Below are 23,503 nucleotides of genomic sequence, written 5' to 3'. Positions count from 1 at the left end.
CAAACCGGGGGTTTTTCGGCAAGCGTCGATAGAATTATGGACAGCGGGCCGTGTGTGCGTATTACTGATTGCTTGTCAGTAAGGCGAAAAAGTGTTTAGAGACACTGTACAGCCGTGGGGTGTCAATACACAGTATAGTAAGCACGGAAATTACTCTTTTTAGAGGAATTCAATACCGTTCGCCACTATAGTGAGGTCGCATAACCGACAGTATTACACAGTATGTTTTGGATAAACAGCACACAGAAAACATTTCAGGGCAGTCCAGCCGAGGCACAACTTAACCCCTCCTCCCCAGACAGTTCGTTCTCTGTCGACGCAGCTGTGCTGCGAAGACCAGAGCTCGGCCGTCCAGGTGCACGAGCCTCAGTAGTGACGGTGACCCGAACGGCTCACGGAGCAGAGCAGTATGTCTAGGTGTTTTAATGTCAGACTGAACCCATCGCAGAGAGGAAGTCTGCCGTGAGGCCCGCGGTTTTGCCGTTTATTAAAAGGGCAGAAAAAACGGGTATATAAGCATGTACCAATATTCAGCGCACTGATATAGGACGGGACTGAATAAAGGGAGGTATTCGGGCCTCAGTATATTAAACAAATTCGTTCTGCATCTGATTCCGTCTAAACCAGAGAGAAATGACCGGGCAGACGAATAGTGGACTCTCCGAAGTGAGATAGACTCAGGCCGGTTAAGCTCTATAATAAGTGTTTTAGTGCTCCAATAGAGGCGTGTCCGCCTTATCGGGCAGACGAATGAGATCGCGCCGCTCCAGGGGGGAGGGGCATGAAGCTCCGTATAGACGAATAGTGAGCCGGTTAGCTCTTATAATGAGTGTTCTTTGTGCTCCAATAGCGGAGAATCCGCCCTATCGAGCAGACGAATGAGATCGCGCCGCTCCAGGAGGGGAGGGGCATGAAGCTCTGTAATCGTTGAACACTAGACAGCTGCATTTAGAGGCAGCGAGCCGTAAGACCGCGTGCTAACTACGCCTTTAAGAGACCTCACCACTGCGGGGAAAGGAGCGAGGGACTCTATGACAGGGAACAGGGCAGACCCGCCCGTGTTTGCTTGTCGTATGCATCTATCTGTTTCTACGGTTCCCCCGCTTGTTCATCTCAACAAGAGAGGAACGGCAGAGGGGAACAGCAACACAGACAGAACAGCCATGCGTCGTATGAACGGTATCACCCGATGCACTCGGGGGATTCATATATGTGCCAGAGATCTCGCCACTGAATGTGAGAGGAGCGAAGGGACTCTGTAAGCATGAACTCTGTAAGCATGAACGGTTGCGACGGGGGGGTCCGTGTGTGCTTGTCTATGCATCCATCTAGTCTCATGGCTCGCCGTGTGTTCATCCCGGCGAGAGAGGAACAGCAGGGGGAGCACGAAACATGGATAAGACAACCGAAGCATATAAGCGCGGTCCCGGCGTGGGATGTGCCAGACCGGTGACGCGCTCGGGGGAAATTCATAGCAGAGAGGCTCACTCAAGCCGCTGTGCTGGACGCTATTACAAGAGCGCCTGCTCTTTTAGCTTATAGCTTTATATTAAAAATATTGATCTTACCGGGCGGCCGCAGGGGAGACCTCGTCAGGCATGTGTCCGCTGCACAGGGCTTGTACCACGGCAAGCGAAGGCTATCTTCGGTTCTCGGCCGGAAAGCGGCAGGGGAAGGCGCTAGACCTGGATTCTGCTGTCTTCGGTTCTCAGCCGGAAAACGGCAGGGGAAGACGCTAGGCCTGGACTCCGCTGCAGGGCTTTTGTCGACGGCAAGGTAAGGCTTCTTCTTCTTCGGAGCAGCGAGAGGTTCGCGCTGAAGGAGAAATTAATGAGCTCCTGACGCTTGAACCGCGCTTATATAAGGACGTGTGCGTCCCGCGCGCGGGTTCAAACGTCATTGGTCTGTACTTTGTACAGACGTTAACCAATAGGCTTCAGTCACGGAGTAAACAGGAGTTTCCCCCATAGCGTCAGCTAACTGACGCAATGTGAAGTGAACCGTATTGAAAGGGAACCCAGTTTTGTCGTGGATGCACCGCATGCACGAGTATTTGAAGCCTATGAATGAAAACATGTCATTATTCTCGCGTCAGTTCACACGCACCAGCGGAGCGCGTACACTGGCACGAAGCAGAGCGAGACCTTCTGAATGTTAGCCCCGGACGGCCCTGGCCCAATTTAAACCCTGCATATGTATCCGAGTCCTGATCGGAAGTTAACGTGCAATTCCGATCGAGTCTGAAACCACGTGATCGGATCGGGACATTCCTACTTAAAAGGTACCCCGACTATGAAGACTTGTATGCTTTAATACTTTATATTTGCCTTCAACTACTAAAATTAATTGATAGAAACATCCAACATGTAATACTCATTTTAACCTATTTGTACTAATTTTGAATGTCCATCAGGCTGGTTTTGTTTCGCGGATCTGGCAACCCTGTTTATAATCACATAATTTTATAATCCACTGATTGAAGACTTGTTTATCATGTTTAAACCTTGGCCGAAAAGTGCAAATAAAAAAATAATCAAAGTAATCAATACAACAAATTAAAATCACAAATGCAAATGTCTGGTTAACACGACCTCTGCCTGCAACGTCCATTGACACGAGGTAAATTATCTTCTGTGGAGCAGAATGATGGCTAAATTTGAACCCACAGTAAGGGCTATACAGGCCATGTTTACATTAGAAAGCATCTGCATTTTAAAATGATAATGATCCTCGTCTATACTGGCATTTCAAAAAATATCTTCGTCCACACTATACACGACCATAAACACATGAAACATGACCATTAACACACACTGGGCATGCGCATAAAAGGGGAAAATAACTTATTACTCTAATAATAGCTTACTGTACCTTTAGCGCATATTGGCAAACATTCATATCTGGATTATTTTGCCGGTAACAATACCAGACAATATTTTGAAACCTTTAAAAATGTGTTTGTGAAAGTCTTATATTGTTCTAGCACCCCCCTACAACATTTGTATTTGTAACACATCAATAAGTTGCACGGCATTTCTTTTAATGTTCTTATTTATTTATATTCACAAAACTTATCAACAAAAAATTTATTAAAATTAAGAGACAAATTATATGAAATGAAATTAGCAAACTAAACTTAAATTAAACTTGAAAATTATATGACCCTCTCTATTTCTCCCATCATGGTGACCTTCAATCCATTACAACGCGTTTAAAATTACAGTCTGTCTTTCGTAATAGGCTAATTGAATTGAAACAAAACATAAACAACATTACAACAATATTCAAACCCAACAATACTCAAACATAAATATAAAATAGACATTCTGTATTAGGATACATGTAAAAAAACAATCTGATATAGCGTTTATAATTGTTGGGTGCACTAAGTTTATAAAAATCACTTTTACACCGCAGACAAAATAAATAAATAAATGTATTTTTAAAGCATTTATATTCACATTGCATGGGAGAAAAGTTTTAAAAATGTTAAAATTAATTCTATTTTAACTGCAAAAATATACTTACATACACCTTTCAACACACCTTTCAAGTCCTATTGGATAATCAAAATATTGTGCTATAAAGTTTCAGGAAAAATGTTTAAAACTAGGGATGCACTGTCCGAAATGAAAATTCTTGGCTGAAACCGAAAAAGAGGAAACCAAGGCCGAAAAACCGAAAGCGAAACACCGAAATAAATTATTAGTTATTAGTATAATTAGTATATTATTAGTATAATTATTATTCCAAATGCATTTATGGCTATCACTGTGTACTAACTTTACTAGGGGTGTGTGACGGATCACAAAACTCACGGTTCAGATCACAGTACAGTTTTTGAGGCACGGATTGGATTATTTTTCAGATCAGCAAAAAGGGGGTGGGGAAAATCTAATAAAAAATAAAGATATTGCAAACATTTATAAAAAAAGATCAAAGTTGCACATTAATAAGGGCTAACATTAGCATTAGGTACAGAAATCAAATTAAATGAGTCATAACACTGTCTTTGTATAAATTAAATATATTATTTTTAGAGCTACAGAAGTGATTTTCTCTTTGTCTTGGGTTGTTTGATTAACATTAATGTAGGGCTGGGTAATTTTTCCCATTGCGGTTATTGATGCTAATATTGCGATTGCGATTATACTAAATGGTATCATGAGTCAACTTTATGGGTTTTAAGGAAAATCCACACACAGTTTAGCTAAAATGTGTATTTGTAAAACTAGAAATGTTTTTGTATTGCCACGTGATGTAGCAACTGCTCAGTGTCAGTAATCCTAAATCCAAAATACCGCCATACAACAGACATAGTTTTTTTTTGCTACCAGAGCACTATCAACCTCCTCTGCATCCATCTTCGCTCTGGTATAAGTGACGAGGCACACCACACACGTGCATGCCACACGTGCACTGCCTTTTTTGTTCGTTTTTCTTTCTTTTTTTAAACAGCAAGGAAAATCATCAAACTGTTATCAGAAAGTTTGTGTTAACAAGTCCACACATTTATTTATTTAATATAATTGCAACATTTTGCTGTCATATAATCGCACAGGCTGACATCGCGATTGCGATGCGATTAATTGTGCAGCACTACATTAATGACACAGACTTATTGAGGTACTGTCTCTTTAAGACTAAATAAGCAGAGACTGGTTTCTGACTGTAATCTATACTTACACTTAAGACATAAACAAATGTTTTTATTATAAAAAGAATACTGTGGAGATAATTTTGTTTGTGTGTCCTGTCAATAGAAAGATTTTATGTTCACTTGTTTGCGTCTCACTTGTGTGTGCACTATTGAGTGCACTTAAACGCGCGCGCACACAGAGATCGAGGACGAATCCCAAACAGCGCAGCATAAAAACGTTACGTTGTTTATCATTGCTTTATTCGGCAAATGTATGTTAGTGGATTACAGTATGAGACACATTTGCGCGGCTCTCTCTTAAGTTTACACATCAAGAGTTCAGGTCCCGGTTCCCCGATAACGCTCACTCTTAGCGCGCTAAGAAGACTCAAAAAGATATATCTTACCAAAGTTGTTTATGTCCTTAAGTGTGTTCCCCGAAGTGTCTCTTAGGAAGCTTCTTAACATGTTGCCTCTAAGTTCGACATAACAATGGCGCTGTCCCAAGTGAAGGTGCTGAATTATTTGCGATCGATCGCTCAGGGATTTATTTTCCACTTTACGCGAAGGTGCATTACGGTGTTAAGAAAGACAACACGTTCTATACAAATGGACCATTACTCAAACTATTCCAGTAACATTTATTTTAACATAGTTTAAGTTATCCGTAAAATATAGACTATTAATTAAATTATCAAATTGTCAGTAATATAGACGAACCGGGTATCCCTATAATCATCCACTCTCCTTATCCCGTTGTGCCACTTGTGCCGCTTCTTGGTTTAACGACTTTTAAAAATTATTTCATACATTTTTATACTAATGGTAAGGTACTTTACAAAAAGAATTGATTGGCAAGCAGCTGCAGTTACTTCTGTTTAATGCGGTATTGCTTGTCATTAATGTTTTCAATAAAAAGCAACCTATCTACAATAAATAGAGAGAGTTAGATAGAAGATCCAGCAGCTCCATAATGAATTGTTTTAGGAGGCAATTTTTTTTTTAATTTAGCCATGTCAGGCAAAATGTCAAAAGGGTTTAAGTGTTGCCGAAAAAAAATTGTCATGGACTAAACGGTTACGAGGCCGGTGTTGTGTGGAAGTCTGTTCCCCCTATGTTTCCCTTTAGTACAGTGTTTTTATAGGGTTTTTATCACATTATACGTTTATTCTTTATATACATTGAAAGTTTTAATGGCTACTGAGATGTGTGTGTGTGTGTGTGTGTGTGTGTGTGTGTGTGTGTGTGTGTGTGTGTGTGTGTGTGTGTGTGTGTTTATGTAATGTATCTTGATTATTGTTGATTGTAAGTCAATTATTTTTACAGTATCATATTATGTGTATAATATATATTTTTATGTATGCAAACATAACAGTTTTAAAACAAACAGTAGAGAAAAAAAGAACAAGACAGGCTATATGTTTAAAGACATAAAACTGTCAAATGTATGAAATACTTAATAAATTGTATAATAGAATACATGATATTATTTGTAGTATAACCAATTCAAATCTTTAATCTTTCTAAATAAATTATAAATGTAACGTGATGAAAACACTATAAGAAACACAGAGGGAACAAACTTCATTGGGGAACAAACACCGGCGCTGTCTTTGATTCATTAGTTCTGATACCAAATAAAGTCAACTGCATAAATAGCCCTGTATCCATTGTAAACATATTTTATTATAAGTCTTAAAATGTCCATAACATAAAATCATTGTCAGCATACCATAGTTTGACTTGTACTGCGCTGCGCTGATTTCTAAAGACTGCGGCGATAGCGTTTTGCCCTCAAACAACGCTAAGAGAGAGAGCTTACGAACACTCCATAAACAAACGGTGCTATATAGCACCAAAAGTGGTTCTTTGCTCGTAATCATAGAAGAACCATTTTTAGTGCCATATAGCACCGGTGAAGCACCTGTATAGACCCCTTGCACGTGACTTCACGCTCTACTCGCGCGAATTATGGACGCCATGATGGACGGCGGAAGTGCTATGTTGTAGACGGACGGCAAGCCGAACAAGTACTTGTTTGTGTTCGTTAGGGTCATTAAATGGTTATTTCGTGTTGCTATGATGCACCTACCATTACAGAAAAGTGGCATAAATACATTATTTTTACATTAATGTTATTGTTTAATGCTAGTGACACCATAAATTAGCTGCCAACTCTTACGCATTCACCGTGAGACCCACGCAATTGACCCCATTCTCACGCCACACATCCATTTTCACGATGTAAGTAGCTAAACCAGTGCTCGCAGTACTGACACTTTTATATTTTAGCGTACCTTCACTGTCTTTTGCGTGCCACCTTCTCATGTTGCTGGTACTTTGCTGCAAAGAGTCAAAGAGCATTTCACTTTATGTGGCGCTGCGCAGGAAGTTAGGCAGCGAGGACATCAGAGTACCGCGAGAGCAAGTCGAAATGTTACAAAAGGGTCCGCCTTTACCTTTGCTCTCGCGTTACTCTGATGTCATACGCCGATCAGTCAGCTCCGCACCAGTCGAACACACAAGCGTCAAGGTCTGGATGAAAAGCAGAGACCTGCCCGGATTCCACGCACGCAGATACCCTCAGAAAACAGCAATTTTAATCAACCATCACTCGCGTGTGCATGTTTGCAAGCAGTACAAGCCTGCGTGATGTTTGCGGTGACAGGTTTTAATAAAAGAGAAAAAAGTCAATTGATATTTGACATCTATAAACAATAATATATACGAAATATAAGTATATGGTCTTGACATACACATTATCTGTTGCTTTAGTTTAATATTAAACTACTCATTTGGTTTATTTGATTGTGACAGTCCCTCTATCACCAATCACAAATCATCACTTTACGCTTCTCTTTCTCAGTGGATAAACTGAATCAAAGCTGCTGTTATCTGCAGTTATACATTTTACAGAGACCAGTAGCCTATTCATTAGATTTTAACTGAACTTTTTTGGCACTTTTATCAGAAGGAAAGCATAATAGAAGTGTATAAAATAATAGTAAAGACTCTAATCCCAGGCATTTAAACTCAGTAAAAGCTTTTATTTCAATGTAATTTCTAAAATATGATTCGATTTGTATTGTGAACTATTTTAACGCAGTCTTTTCCAACTATTTAACACAGAAATAGCTAAAATCCACACTATTATCAATGGTTAGGACTTATATAAAAAATTATTACCACAAACCCCCAACCCCCAAAAAAAATCTCACTCCAAGCTGAACTCAGAAGTTGGCAGCTCTGCAGACTTTTAAAAGCCTTAAGATCAGCACCAGTGTATGGGGATATCCCGTTTACCACATAGTGGTACAAATCATGCGGGCTGAAGTCGGGCAGACTCTGCGTTTAATGAGGTCCGTGAAAATTGAAGGAGGAAGAAGGTAAGGGTCGGTATCCAGTCCCGCTATCTCTAACTTCTCTAAATAGCGCTTTTTGTGAGGACTTACCAAATGCCCTACCTCGACCGATAACGGCAAAACAACTTCCTTAATATAAGAAGCCATGTATTTTAGTGTAATATATATTTAAACTGTTTAAAACTAATCAAAAATCCCGCTAGTCTATTACTAATCAACCTAGTGCGTCAGTGATTTTGCCGTCCAGCATGGCGCCGTCACGTGGTCTAGGTCACGTGTTTGCAAAGGGTCTATAGCACCAGTGTAGAACCATATAGGGGCCATATAGCACCACATATGGTTCTACATAGCACTATATGGTTCTACACGGGTGCTTCACCGGTGCTATATGGCACTAAAAACGGTTCTTCTATGATTATGGCAAAGAACCACTTTTGGTGCTATATAGCACCGTTTGTTTTTAGAGTGAATGGTCCAGACCAACCTTACGAAAGTGTGACTTACAGAAGATATACTTAGCGTACGAACGTTTTGGGAATTGTGCCATATAGTTAAGAGAGAGGTTAAGGAATAGGATAAGAACTACTTAGCGATAAGAACGTTTCGGGGAACCAGGCCCTGGTCTTTGAAGGGCATACTGTGATGATCACGTCTGGACTGGACACGTTCAATTTTATACATTGTATTTTTATATTGTATATTGATGTTGAGTGTTTCTGCATTAAGTTCTAGATGAGAGCTGAGTTGCCGTGACAACCGTGACGCATCATCAGTCAACAAAGAGCAGCACCAAACTCTCAAATCTCTCAACTCTTCTCTTTTATTGTAAAAGGTTAGTAAAAATTATTACATTTCAAAGAAAAAACATTGTAATTCACACGCTTTAATGTCAAAGTAAAGTTTTTATCAAATATTTGGTAACACTTTAACATTAAAATTAATAAATCCATTAACTAACATGAAGAAACAATCAACAATCTAGTTTTTCAGCATGTATTAATTCTTGTTAATGTTAGTTAATGTCAATACAGTTATTCATGTTAGTTCATGGTGCTTTAATTACAGTTTTTCTCAGTTGCTTTGGAGCTTAAAATGTATGCGTGCATTTCTCAGAACAATCTGTACTGCACAACATTATGGATGTCCTGCAAAAGCCTGTAACTTGTTCAAAATCCTTCATCTCTCAAAAGTAAATGTTAGTGCCATCAAAATATCAAATCCGCGTGTCATTGTTCATGAACAAGACAGTCAAAATGTTTAGTCAAATGTTGTCAATATACCAAGTGTACCTACACAATTATCAGTGTCAGTATTTTCTGATGTGCACTGTGATGAATTCACCTTTTTCCCATTTTTAATGGCTAAATTGTATATTGGACAATTGTATAATAATCTGCATGATTGTATTAAAGCATTTGCAATTTGTCCAAAACAATGAGAAATTGCTTTTATGTTGTGCACAACTGACTTGATGATGTAGAGGTTGAACAAAATGTTTTTAAAATTTATTTCTAATCTGAGAAATGCTCGAAAGAGACTGAGAAAAACTGTAATAAGTAACAAATGTGTTATGTACAGTCATGTGATGAAGACAAATGCTATTTGGCATCTCCAATTCATCTAACCTGCATGTTTTACCTGTAGGAGGAGACCAGTATACTGCCTAAGTGCTAAGTGCAGTATCTACGCAAACACTGAAACTGAGAAAAATGGCTTTAAAGTTTTTTACACCAGCCAGTCAAACATGTTACTGCAATTTTGGCACACACATTTCTCTGAAATGGGACAAAATTTAACCAGGAGACTTTGTCACAACACACAACAGATCTCACAAAGCCCATTTTAACCCTTAACTCAATTTTGACCAAATGCGTAGTTACTGCGCTTTCGCTTTGTAGGGCAGTATACCCGGAGTAAACCCACGCTGACACCGGAAGAACATGCAAAACCCTCGAGCCGGGGACTTTTTTGCTGCCCTGTTTGATTCTCATTGTGAGGGTGGGTGTGCAGTTTTGGAGTTTTGTCAGTATTTTGTACATGTTAAAAAACATCACTGCAAACACACAAAGAAGACTTAGTAAGACTGAAGTTTATTGGTTAGTTAAGTGGTCACATTTGACAGTTTAGGCTAAAAAAGGTCCAATGAAGTTCAACACCCAGCTTTTGAAGGAGAGAGTTGCGCAGCGGGAGTTCGAGGTTCTTGGGAGCCTCGTGGTTCATGTTGGCTTCGGATGCTTCCGGGGGGTTGATAGCAGGACATTCAAAAACACTGAATTAGAGGCAACAAACTTTAATTTTTGGATCAAAAAAATGTATTGATGTACATTATTTATATAACACACCGATATGTGTATGTATGCAGCAAAACCCCCATTGTTAAATGAACACTCTACAGACAAGGCTAAGCTAAAGCCAGGACTAGGCCTTCGGCGTCCATTGACACGGGGTGGATTGTTTTCTGTGGTGCAGAATGATGGCTGGGTTTGGACCCGCAGTGGGGGCTGTGCGGGCCATGTTTGCATTGGAGGGCGTCTGCGTTTTGGAGGGGCATTTTGGAGTGGTGGTGATCCTCGTCTATACTGGCATTTCGGGGGATGTCTTCGTCCACACTATACACGACCATAAACACATGAAACATGGCCATTGACACACACTGGGCGTGCGCATAGAGGGGTGAAATAACTTATTACTGTAATAGTGGCTTTGCTGTACCTTTGGCGCATATTGGCGGGGATTCGTGCCTGGATTGTTTTGCCGGTGACAATACCGGACAATATTTTGAGGCCTTCAGGGGTGTGTTTGTGGGGGTCTTGTGTTGTTCTGGCACCCCCTTACAGCATTTGTATTTGTGGCACATCAGTGGGTTGCACGGGATTTCTTTTAATGTTTTTATTTATTTATTTTCACAAGGCTTGTCAGCGGAACATTGATTGGAATTGGGAGACACATTATATGAGGCGAAATTTGCAAACTAAACTTAAATTAAACTCAAATTATGTCTGACCCTCTCTGTTTCTCCCATCATGCTGACCTTCAATCCATTACAACGCGTTTAAAATTACAGTCTGTCTTTCGTAATAGGCTCATTGAGTTTAAACAAAACATGGACAACATTGCAACAATATTCAAACATAGATATAAAATAGACATTCTGTATTAGGATACATGTTAAAAACAATCTGATATAGCGTTTATAATAGTTGGGTGCACTAAGTTTATAAAAATCACTTTCACACCGCAGACAAAATAAATAAATAAATGTATTTTTGGAGCATTTGTATTCGCATCGCATGGGAGAGGAGTTTTGGAGGTGTTCAGATTGATTGTGTTTTAACTGCAAAAATATACTTATAATGTTAAAATTTGGAGAACATTTCCATGTGGGAGGCCGCGACTGTTGGTTGTGTTGATTTCCAGCGTTGCACTCTTGGGGCTCTATCTTACACGCGGCGCAATGCGCAACGCAAGTGTCTTTTGCTAGTTTCCACCCTGCGCAATTATAATTTTCACTAGTATTAGTGAAAATTAGTTAATTAGTAATATGTGCCTAAACGGGACGACAACGCGGGTTTGCTTAACACATACATGAATGCGCAGTAGCACAAAAACACTTTTAAATATGAACGATTAAAGGATTGAATGTAAAATATTATTATTAAGTCTCTTGGACATAAATGAGGACTAATTATGAGACGTTAGAAGGCACAAAGAGCTGCTTCACCTGCAGCCTGGTAAGTAAATAAATGCTTGCTTTAAACAAATGCATCTGTTTTTAAATGTTTTTAAATGCTACCTCACGGATTTATTGTATATGATGACTCTGTACTTGTGGATTATGGTTAGATGAAAAACATTTTTAAGTAATGCTTAAAAAAACTGACGCTGTCCAAGTGCGGAGGGCCGTTTGTAAATTCTTTATCTCCTGTTTGTTACAAATAAAGTATTTTTACAGTACAAACCTTTTCTTAAAGGAATAGTCTACTCATTTTCAATATTAAAATATGGTATAACCTGTTGGACTTTAAAGTGTCCATTGCATGTTCATAATTAGAGGAAAGGCACGGTATTAAAATTAAACTATTTATTGATCAGATATGAAAAAGTTTTACAGCGCTGGGCAGTCTCAAGGCCACAATAGGCAGTCGACTAACAGCCCACATTTGGAGAAAACAGTTATTTATAAAGTATGTGACGTCGATCTTCTTCTTAGAATCTCCACCCACAAAGGCCGTTCCCCTCGTACATCTGACTCCATTACCACACCCAGTTTTAGTCTGCAGGAGATAGACACACACATACAAAGAAAAAACAAACTTTTCTCCGCTCATCCCTGAGGGCCATGCAGCCCGTCACCTTCTCCCCAGTACTCCTCCACTTCACATATGATTGACTTCAGATAGCATATTATAATGCTTTCTTAAAAACAAATCATTAATAAAACATTCATTTATTCATCAGAAAACATAAGCTGTAAGATGAAAGTGATTATTATGTAAAACACATTTCAATATCATGACATCATTTCATTATTCGTAAAATTGGTTATATGAATAAGGCACACATTAATTTCTTTAGATAGATAAACACATATTAAATCTTTTACTGCAATACTACTTCTAAGCAAACACTTTAATCATTATTAAAAAACCATCTGTTAGGGAAGAATACACACACACAACGAACAAGCGCAGGAGATTCTGTTCTTCCAAGTTGAGTTGCCATCCCCCCCTTAGGTTATTCTGTATGCAACCTTCATTTCATTGGTTAATACACATTTATCAAAGACAACCTCATATCATTTATTACATCAATTATTCAATGATTAATACTGATTAAGTAAGAAATATATTGCATATTTTATCCTTTGAATATTAAAGTATTAGTTAATACATGGTGTCTGTTTGCTTTTCCCACTCTGGTCTCTTTCTTATCTTTGACAATTTCCAGACATAAATTCCTAGTTAATCCTTCTTGCAGTTTTACACACACACACCCAAGCTGGTAGCTTTCCACTCTCACAGACAAACACAAACAATCTTTTACTTTAGCATACTATAATGATTATTGAAAACACTTCTAAATACAATATTAATAAAACATATGACATTAAAATCCCACAATTCCCTCTCTTGACCTCTGAAAGAGGTCACACTTGTTCCTCCTCATCATTCTCTAGGTTCTGTAGGCCTAATAGGGGCATGCTATATGGGGGCGGATTATTCTCTTTTTTCTCTATTGCTGACACTATTAATCTGTTGCACAGGGATCTAAGACAGGGAATGCAACAACATCCACAAGTGACCAGTATGGCCACAAATACTCCGATGGACACCACTATAGACATTACTATTGCCTCCACAGTCTATCATACTGCATAAATCAAAGGTTTATTACGTCGTTAAATTTTTTGTGTAATTTAATTCAATTCCCCCATATCTCTGTACACACTAATCTTGTGGTGTTGTTTTGGACCTTTTGTCAATTCTCAGATTACCTCCATCGCTTATGCCAAATATTATGGTAATTATAATTGCAGCTATAACCCCTAGGGCCCACAGAACCTTCCAATCTCCATATAGCTTCATCTCTGTGGAAAAATACACTTATGCCTATTGGCAAATACTCAAAAAACAATCATAAATTCAAAAAAAAAAAAAAAAATGAAATGTAAAATTAATACTGTAGAATTGTATAAGAAACTTAAAAATTAGATTCAAAAGGAAACATTGAAATGTAAGATTATATAAGAAACTTAAGAAATTCAAAGGTCAATATGATATGTAGCTACCCAGGTTATAATAAATAAACAGTAATTGTAATGTTCAGGTCCCTGAACACTTCTGTCAGGATTTCCACCACCTTATGGAAGTCCAATTTATCTAACCCACACCCCAGCTGTTGGTAAAATTCTCATATGTTGGTAAATCAGTACAGTTTTGTTTTGTTATTAAATGAAAAATCAATCTGCCGTCGTCCTCATGGGTAACTGCACATTCACCTGTGTGTTTGTTCTGTCTTACAACCTTTTGTGGTTCTGTTGCTGGGCTGGAAAAAATGTCACCTTTTTTATGCACAATTTTACAGATTGTCTTTTGAATTTGTTGTTGGTGTTGTGTGGGTGTTACCACTGATGTTTCACTTCCTGTTTGTTCTCCATTTACTTTCACTTTCAACACTCTCCCTCTCTTGGACCTGAGTCCTCAGGTCCACACCGGTTTCTGTGAGAGACCTGCTGGGATAATCACATTTAACACAAGAAAAGAGATGGAACCAAGTGTCGCCTTTGCCCTGTAGCTGAACACAATGTTAGGTTTTTGCTTTTACTCTTGATAGCCTGGACCGTCTCGGTTGGGCCCAGCACCGTCTGAACACCTTCACTTTCACACAATCATCATTTGTAACAGCTTGTTCGTTGTCCCGGTGTCGTTTAGCCTGGCAGGAAAAATGTTTAATCATAGCAGTTAGTTTGTAAAAATAAACATCATTAGTTAGTGGCAGGATTGGATTCTACACCACGGCATTCCGTGGGCCTGGAGACTGTCGACCTGTAAGCAATTCAAAGGAAGTGAGACCAGAAATCCTGTTAACAGAAGAGCGAATAGACATTAATGCAATTGGTAATTCGTCAAGCCATGTTATTATTGTCTGTGCACAGATGTTGTCAAGTCAAGTTTTAATGTCAAAGTCAGGTTCATTATTTCAGCTTTGCTCTGTCATTGGGGTGATAAGCAGCCCCGAAACTATATGTCAATTCCAGTGCGTGTTTGTCAGTTTGTCAGATCTAACTTTGTCTTGGGAAACCATGGTTGGGGATATAAGTGGTTTATTAGGCAGTTGACAACAACCACTTCATTAGGTACCTTCACAGCCTATATTATATGTCAGGCTTCGCTAGCATTTATTTATTATAGGCCGGCCTTTCCTGGTTTCTAACCCACCTATCTGCCATATGGCAGTTCCATATATACTGCACCAATCACATATGCAGAGTCACTATAAATAATCACCCTCTCTTCACCAGTGTAGTGCAAGGCTTTGATAACAGCTATTATTTCAGCTCTCTGTGCTGACTGTTTACAGTTCAACCTACCACTCAGTCTTGTTACAAAATCATTCTCAACCTGTTCAACAACTGCAAAACCTGCCTTCAATGTGCCATCTGCTGCTTTAAAACAAAGCCATCCGTAAATAGCGTAATTACTAGCGGGTAGTTGGCAGTGGTGTTGTAAACAACTTATGTCTAATTTTGTTTGGCCCTTTTTGGGTTTGTTTGTTTTTTTTGTTTTTTTTTTTACTATCATGTGGCATCCCCTCAGTAATTAGGTCAGTCAAGTTTACACCCTCATGGACATAATTTCAGGTTTGGTTGGCCAGGATTTTGTGGTACACTTTATCTAAGACACCGTTTTATATATTGGTACATACCTTATTATCTATTGTTTGTTGTTTATAAGGCCCAAAAAATAAAAAATAAAATAAAAAATAACATAAGTCTCTGGTCCTGGGTCAGACATAAGGCTCTATCTCTCCATAGTTTAATTAGCCATTCATTTGTGCCCCGTCCGTCCGGGGGCACATTACAACATTGACAGGTCATTGTAATTTATAGGTCCCTTTCTATTATTAACAAGTGTGTTGGAGGAATACAGAAATGTGTGCAAACTAGACTGGTTTGCTACCTTATAGGGTAGTGATTTGTTGATAGTCACTTTTCAATTTTACCAGAAACCCATTATCTCCACCGTTGTTGAAACTTTTTTTTTTTTTTTTTTTTTTTTTTTTTACGGTGGACTATTTAGGCCCATTATCCACTAGGGCTCTTAATGGTCCATGAGAGGTCCAGCCATTCCTTTCATGGTGGGTTCCTGTGTGCCCCCTTATTCATCCGCATCACTCCCTTTGGCCCCATGTTGGGTTCATAGGCGCCATTAAATCTGGTTGTGATGGGTTGTGTGGCGCTGGTGGTCCCCTGGCAAAACCACCATTTCCACGCCCGCCACCTCCTCTATTGGGACCCCATCCCCTTGCATTTGGTGCGTTAAGTGGATACCTTACACCGGAATATTGGGGCTGTGACCCATTTTGAGGGCATCTTCTGGCCCAATGGCCTTCTTGTCCGCACACATAACATGTATTCCTGACAAAACCTTCAAAACCTCCCCGTTTTGGTCTACTACTCCTTCTTGGCCCTCCCCTTCTCTGTTGGTTATATCCTTCCCACGGGTTTCCTGTATAGGATGGGCCTTTATATGGATCTATGGGCTGATTGGGATATTGTACGTTGTCCGGGACACTAGTTGTCATAGCTACTGGTGTTGGTTGGGCCTGCTTGGGCATTTGTTTCTTTTTTGTGTTTGCCTGTTTAGTCTGTTCTAGCTGCAGTTTCAAAAGCTTATTCTTAATCTTATCTACCTCTACAAGTTCTGTTTGTGTGATTTGTTTATGGCCCTGTCTGTGTAATACACAAGATCTCTTTCCCATGTTGCTATCATTTATATTTCGCTGTAATCTTAATAGAGTTGTGATTATCTCTCCCTGTGTCATAATTGTTTGTTGTAATCTTTCCATTTTTCTTTTCAGGGCCTTTATTTCATCAAATTCAGCATCTAGTTCACCACTGTTTACTGTTAACACCGGCTGTTGCTTTGAGATCGAAACAGACTTTTCCTCATAAGGAGGAGGTGTGTGCAGTGAGGGTTATAGTGACTTCACTTGAGGAGGAGCCATGGGTGGGGCTGAGGGTACTGGCTCAGTGTTTCCTTGTCCTTTTACTTGCTCACAGCACAACTGTCAACGTCCCCTTTTTCTTTGATTTAATAGCCTGCATGGCAGCAGCAACCAGAGCTAATCTCGTCCAAATTCTCAAATCTGTTTCTAAGTCTTTTACAGTTGGTCCCTTTCCAAACTACTTGCCCTTTTTCCATTGCACATACACTGTTAAGCAACCATACTTATCACATTTTTTTTATTTAGCCATTTTCACACAATTTACAAGCATTCAAAATTTCAAAAAAAATCACAAAACGTCACTCTTATCTAACAAAAGGATATATACACCAGTAGTTTTCAGGAGTTTCACCCGCAATACAAACACAATACAACTTTCACAGAAATGTCACAAAAATAACAACAATATATCAACAATACTATTCACATTAAGACGTCACTTCTTCTTTCCAGTATTCGTGGACCTTACATCCACGGGCTGCTGTACACCCCCTACAGGCTATACAACCTGAGTCGGTATTTTATAATACCTAATGTATTAAAGGAATCCTCAACCTTTTTAATTAATTCTGTTAACTTACACCGCCATTAACAGTATTCTTGGACCTTTCATCCAACGGGCCTTTCACCCCTTACAGGCTACAACCTGAGTCGGTATTTTATAACACCTAATGTGTTAAAGCAATCCTCAACCTTTTTAATTAATTCTGTTAACTTACACCGCCATTAACAGTATTCTTGGACCTTTCATCCAACGGGCCTTTCACCCCTTACAGGCTACAACCTGAGTTGGTATTTTATAACGCCTAATGCGTTAAAGGACTCCTCAACCTTTTATTTAATAACAAAATTCAAAAAGTTTTTCACTCTGATCAATTTATAAAAAATTTAAATTTGTAATTCAGTTCGGATCTCCTTATCAACACAAGTAATTTGGTATATCCAATTAGCAGAATTTGATAAAACAGGCTTCTGCTTACCTTATTTTAATAGAGCGCTCTTTTTGTGTTGAAAGGGAATCCTCGCTTACTCTGGTTTCTTCAATGTGAAACCCTCCTTCCGCTCACTCTCTCCTTTCCCTCCACAAAACGTCAGGGGTCACCAATTGTTGGACTTTAAAGTGTCCGTTGCGTGTTCATAATTAGAGGAAAGGCACAGTATTAAAATTAAACTATTTATTGATCAGATATGAAAAAGTTTTACAGCGCTGGGCAGTCTCAAGGCCACAATAGGCAGTCGACTAACAGCCCACATTTGGAGAAAACAGTTATTTATAAAGTATGTGACGTCGATCTTCTTCTTAGAATCTCCACCCACAAAGGCCATTCCCCTCGTACATCTGACTCCATTACCACACCCAGTTTTAGTCTGCAGGAGATAGACACACACATACAAAGAAAAAACAAACTTTTCTCCGCTCATCCCTGAGGGCCATGCAGCCCGTCACCTTCTCCCCAGTACTCCTCCACTTCACATATGATTGACTTCAGATAGCATATTATAATGCTTTCTTAAAAACAAATCATTAATAAAACATTCATTTATTCATAAAGAACATAAGCTGTAAGATGAAAGTGATTATTATGTAAAACACATTTCAATATCATGACATCATTTCATTATTCGTAAAATTGGTTATATGAATAAGGCACACATTAATTTCTTTAGATAGATAAACACATATTAAATCTTTTACTGCCATACTACTTCTAAGCAAAACACTTTAATCACTAAAAAACCATCTGTTAGGGAAGAATACACACACACAACGAACAAGCGCAGGAGATTCTGTTCTTCCAAGTTGAGTTGCCATCCCCCCCATTAAGTTATTCTGTATGCAACCTTCATTTCATTGGTTAATACACATTTATCAAAGACAACCTCATATCATTTATTACATCAATTATTCAATGATTAATACTGATTAAGTAAGAAATATATTGCATATTTTATCCTTTGAATATTAAAGTATTAGTTAATACATGGTGTCTGTTTGCTTTTCCCACTCTGGTCTCTCTCTTATCTTTGACAATTTCCAGACATAAATTCCTAGTTAATCCTTCTTGCAGTTTTACACACACACCCAAGCTGGTAGCTTTCCACTCTCACAGACAAACACAAACAATCTTTTACTTTAGCATACTATAATGATTATTGAAAACACTTCTAAATACAATATTAATAAAACATATGACATTAAAATCCCACAAACCTTAACTAAGAATTGTTGATACATCCCTCTATCATCTGTGTGCGTGCACGTAAGCGCTGGAGCGCGCTGCAACCCTTCGATAGCATTTAGCTTAGCCCCATTCATTCAATGGTACCATTTAGAGATAAAGTTAGAAGTGACCAAACACATCAACGTTTTTCCTATAGGGCTTATTCGCAAACACCGGAAGTCGCTAGCTGCGGCCATCTTGTTGACATGACATCTGTCCTGCCCCTAGCCGCACGTAGATTTGAGTCGAGGGGAGCAGTAGCCTAATGGCTTGATCTCGTCTGTATTAAGAGAAGATGAGCTTGATTATTGTGGAACAATATCAAATAGACCCAATAGCCCTAAAGGGGCCGTGAATTGGTCGATTTTATTGCTTTATGACGTTGATTGATGTCTACTTATGCATTTCGCGTTGTTTTTACATTCAAAAACATCAAAAGCAATAAGTAATACGCTATTTTGTAACATGGATTAGTGGCTGTCTTGAGAAATGGTTCGTTTGAAGGGGCGGGCCGCATTGAAGACCTGAACGTAAACACCCACTGCTATGATTGGACAGCTTCATTCCCCGTCATTACATGTAGGGAAATGTTTTAAAAACATTAATGTGATAAAAATAGCAGCCGAACACAAATATGTTTGAGACACAAAAGATTCTGGGTGCTAAACATGATACACATAAATGACAATACGTATATTAAAGTAGAAACAAAACTCGACGTGACTAAATTACCGTATAAAACACAGTAAGCGTGCATCCGAATCTAAACTGCGTCTAATAAATCCTTATCAATAACTTTGTATATTTCTATTGTGCTTGTGAGGTTGCTTTTACATTCACGTAATGTTAAATACCACAGTTATGTGATAAAAAATAAGCTTTGTTGAGTGTTTGACCTTTCAAACGCAACTTGCCTAAATTACCGAATACAACACAGTAAACGGGCATCAGAATCTAAACTGCGGTTGATAAATCCTTCCTTATAACTAACTTTGTATATTTCTACCTTTAAATTACAGTCGTATTGTTAAGTGTTGTACCTTTATTAATCGTTTAATGTTTTTAGTAAATTAAAACAGTCAACAAACGTATTTAGAAACGGATGTTACAACAGGACATCAAGCAATCTCTTTTAACAAAGCAATAGTGAAACGCAGTAACTTAAATAAAGTAAAATGTCTTACTGTGAATTATACTGCTGTGTCATTGTTGTCAGATCCAATATAAGTGGTGCTTCTGAGCCTCTCTGCAAATCCAGCATCGACTTCTTTACAAATGAATCCATGTCCACAACGTTAACAAACGCTCCCCACACGAGCTGGAACTTCTTCAAAAGCAAACTTTATCCAAGCATATTGCTAATGTTAAGTTCCAAGTCTCCGAATTGAAGTATTTAGCTTCTGTGTTGTTCCCATGGTTGTTCCCACGCGGTTCTTTCAGAACCGAAAATGCGTTTCCATGGTATCATAACAGTTTACCGCGTCAAAATAAAAGTCTCTCAGAAAAAAATGTATTTAAAAAGTCATTTTGGTTAAATTTGTCAATTTTTAAAGACATGTTTACTTACTGAGACACACGTGTCACGCGAAGCTGTGGGCGGGGCTACAAAAGTAGACTTGTCCTTTTGGTTATGGGGAGGTGTTTCAATTCTACTTTGACGTCATAGATTTCCGAATTTTTCACTGGAGTGTTTAGCTGGCTTGGTGCCAAAGACGGTTATATTTCAGTAGCACGGACGTTTTCAGTTCTGAAACTTGTAGGATGTTCATTTAAGTATGATGACCTCTTATATAACAAATTATCAAGTTAATATTGAGTTTTTGATTCACCGCTCCTTTAAGTAAAGATCCGTCCTTATCGCCAGCCGTAACTTATCCGGATATTTATAACTGTATCGTTCATACAGTATCCGCATTCATCATACAAGCACTGGGCCGTTCACATTATAACTATAACGATAACTATATCATCGTCCACATCACCAAACAATACGTTTATGCTAATTCGCTCACGGCACTCGCGTAAATCACTTGCCTTTAATATTGCTTGTAATAAAAACTTTTGCAGTCCTCAACACGCTGCGTTTCGCATAACTCTAAACAGTGAATCTAATAGTTTGTGTAATCTCTTACCTTTTGGTATAACAGTTAGTTAATGTAATAGATTAAAAAGCATTATTTAGTCAATTTTCACAGCAACTGGAGGTAATCTAATGTTATAGACCTCAGCAATGAGCTTCACTGTCATTTTAAGTGGCCGTGCACTTGAAGTGCAAATAGATTTTAATGCTATCAATGGTTTATCCTTAATCAGGTGGGAAAAATCACTCAGAAAGTGATCCCAATGATGTCGTTCATTGTATCTGTATCGTTATAGTTTTGGTGTGAGCTCCGCTATTCTGTTTAATATAAAACGATTTTCAAAACTATGTGAATGGCCCTTAATTCCCTATCAATGCCAGACCTATTATTATGTTCATATAGTTATTAATACGAATTTAATAACTGTCTCAATTTATGGCAGCTTATTTGAAAGAGCAGTTTCAGCCACTGCTTACAGCTAACCATATGTGATCAAATTATGGGGACAGACTTTGCTGTGAGCATATATCCCTAACGTTACCTGTGGTAAAATGATGGGGACAGACTTTGCTGTTGGGAGTCTCTCCTTCGCTGGTTCAACTCCTCTGTCTCCTTCCTTTCATGTTTTCTGACAGTCGGTATTGCATAAAAATTAATTCCGGGGTTCTTTTTGCTGTTGTTAGAACATCTGTGTATTACACAACACACCATCGCGCGGTTTTAAAAAAATTACACCGATAATACCATGCATAATACCCACGCTGCCTCGCTTGTCAATTGACAGACTGACAGTTTTATGTCAACAATATGGCCGCCGCGAACATTGATGACGTAGATCGAATAAGCCCTATTTAAGACGAGTAGTTATACGAGCAAGTTTGGTGGTACAAAATGAAACGTAGCGCTTTTCTAAGCGGATTTAAAAGAGGAACTATATTTTATAGCGTAATAGCACTTTTGGGAGTATTTCGACTCGCCTGAAAAGTCCGCTCCCCTTCTCACTCTCATAATGGGAGAGGGAGGGTGTTACTGCGCCGAGTCGAAATACTCCCAAAAGTGCTATTACGCCATAAAATATAGTTCCTCTTTTAAATCCGCTTAGAAAAGCCCTACGTTTTATTTTGTACCACCAAACTTGCTCGTATAACTACTCGTCTTAAATAGGAAAAACGTTGATGTGTTTGGTCACTTCTAACTTTATCTCTGAATGGTACACTTGAATGAATGGGGCTAAGCTAAATGCTATCAAAGCGTCGCAGCGCGCTCCAGCACTTACGTGCACGCACACAGATGATAGAGGGATGTATCAACAGTTCTTAGTTAAGGTAATAACATATTTTAATATTGAAAATGAGTAGACTATTCCTTTAACACTCTTAAATTATTGGGTTGTTTTTAACCCAGGGCTGGGTAACTATAGGACAGAAGACATTTCTGGGTTAAAATGACCCAAATAATGGGTTGTTTTAACCCAACTGCTGGGTTTTTTCAACATGGTTAATTAACAACCCATTATTTGGGTCATTTTTACATTTTACAGAAATGTGTTCTGTCCTGTAGTTACCCAGCCCTCAGTTGAATATTTTTTAGAGTGTGTAAATTATTTTTTGATGATATTGGATAGCCATACGTTTAAAGCAATTAAAAGCCTGCTTTTTTACTTCCATGACTAAAAGAAAACGGGTTTTAAAGGTTTTAATGAAAAAAATAACAATTTCAATACAAGTGAAAAACAACACAATTATTTAACATTAATCTTAAACTGGGGATCTTCTACCTCCGCTTAGTTTTTCAGTTTACAAAGTCTGTCATCTAAATAGGGATTAGACATAGCGCAGCGCAACAGGCTTTTAAAGGGGATGAGAGCTGAGACTCTCATTGGTTTATTGCACGTTAAGCCCAAAATACTCCAATACGCCCATTTAGACGTTGTACGCTTTAGACAATGAGCTTAGATCGTTAAAATAGTGCCCTTGGAGTGCATCATCCAGATACTTAAAGTACACTTTATTTTAGAGATGCTCCGATCAGCATTTTTGGGGCCGATCACCGATTACCGATCACCAAAATCATGATCTGCCGATCGCCGATCAGTGCCGATCACAGAATGGCAGTGGAATGGGAATCTTTTATCTATAATCTAGCAGAGTTTGCTCCATTTGTAGAAATGAAATTAACTATAAATTAGGTGTATTATTGTTTTAATAAGAGAATCAAATAAATAAGCACAACAAATATTTCTTCTTGCAAAGAGAAATGTAATATGCCTTTAAAAAGGTTTATGTCTGTTAAAAGTGATTAAAATAAAACACTTCACAGTCTTTACTGTATGAATTAAATATACACGCATTCGTATGAAGTACAACAGTTTTTCACTGATGAGCAGAGAGTGATTTTATTGAGAGATGAACTAGGTTACTGTAGCTTTAAGACGTGAGAGAGATTGCTCTGTTCACGTGCACTGATGACAGG

The 23,503-nt window shown here is 38.5% G+C and overlaps 1 long non-coding RNA gene across 1 annotated transcript in view; it reads left to right on the top strand.

Annotated features, from left to right (window-relative positions):
• The window catches only part of LOC141353270 (uncharacterized), a 508,637-nt gene extending 499,679 nt beyond the window's left edge, over nt 1–8,958 (top strand). Inside the window, exon 3 of the long non-coding RNA XR_012360288.1 lies at nt 8,728–8,958. This is a non-coding gene — a long non-coding RNA (uncharacterized lncRNA). The remainder of the gene's footprint in view (nt 1–8,727) is intronic.
• Nucleotides 8,959–23,503: the final 14,545 nt, after the last annotated feature.

The sequence above is a fragment of the Misgurnus anguillicaudatus genome, chromosome 21 (assembly GCF_027580225.2).
Source record: "Misgurnus anguillicaudatus chromosome 21, ASM2758022v2, whole genome shotgun sequence".
Classification (NCBI taxonomy): Eukaryota; Metazoa; Chordata; class Actinopteri; order Cypriniformes; family Cobitidae; genus Misgurnus; species Misgurnus anguillicaudatus.
Note: the sequence above shows the minus strand (reverse complement) of the source record. Positions and strands in the feature narration are given on the sequence as shown.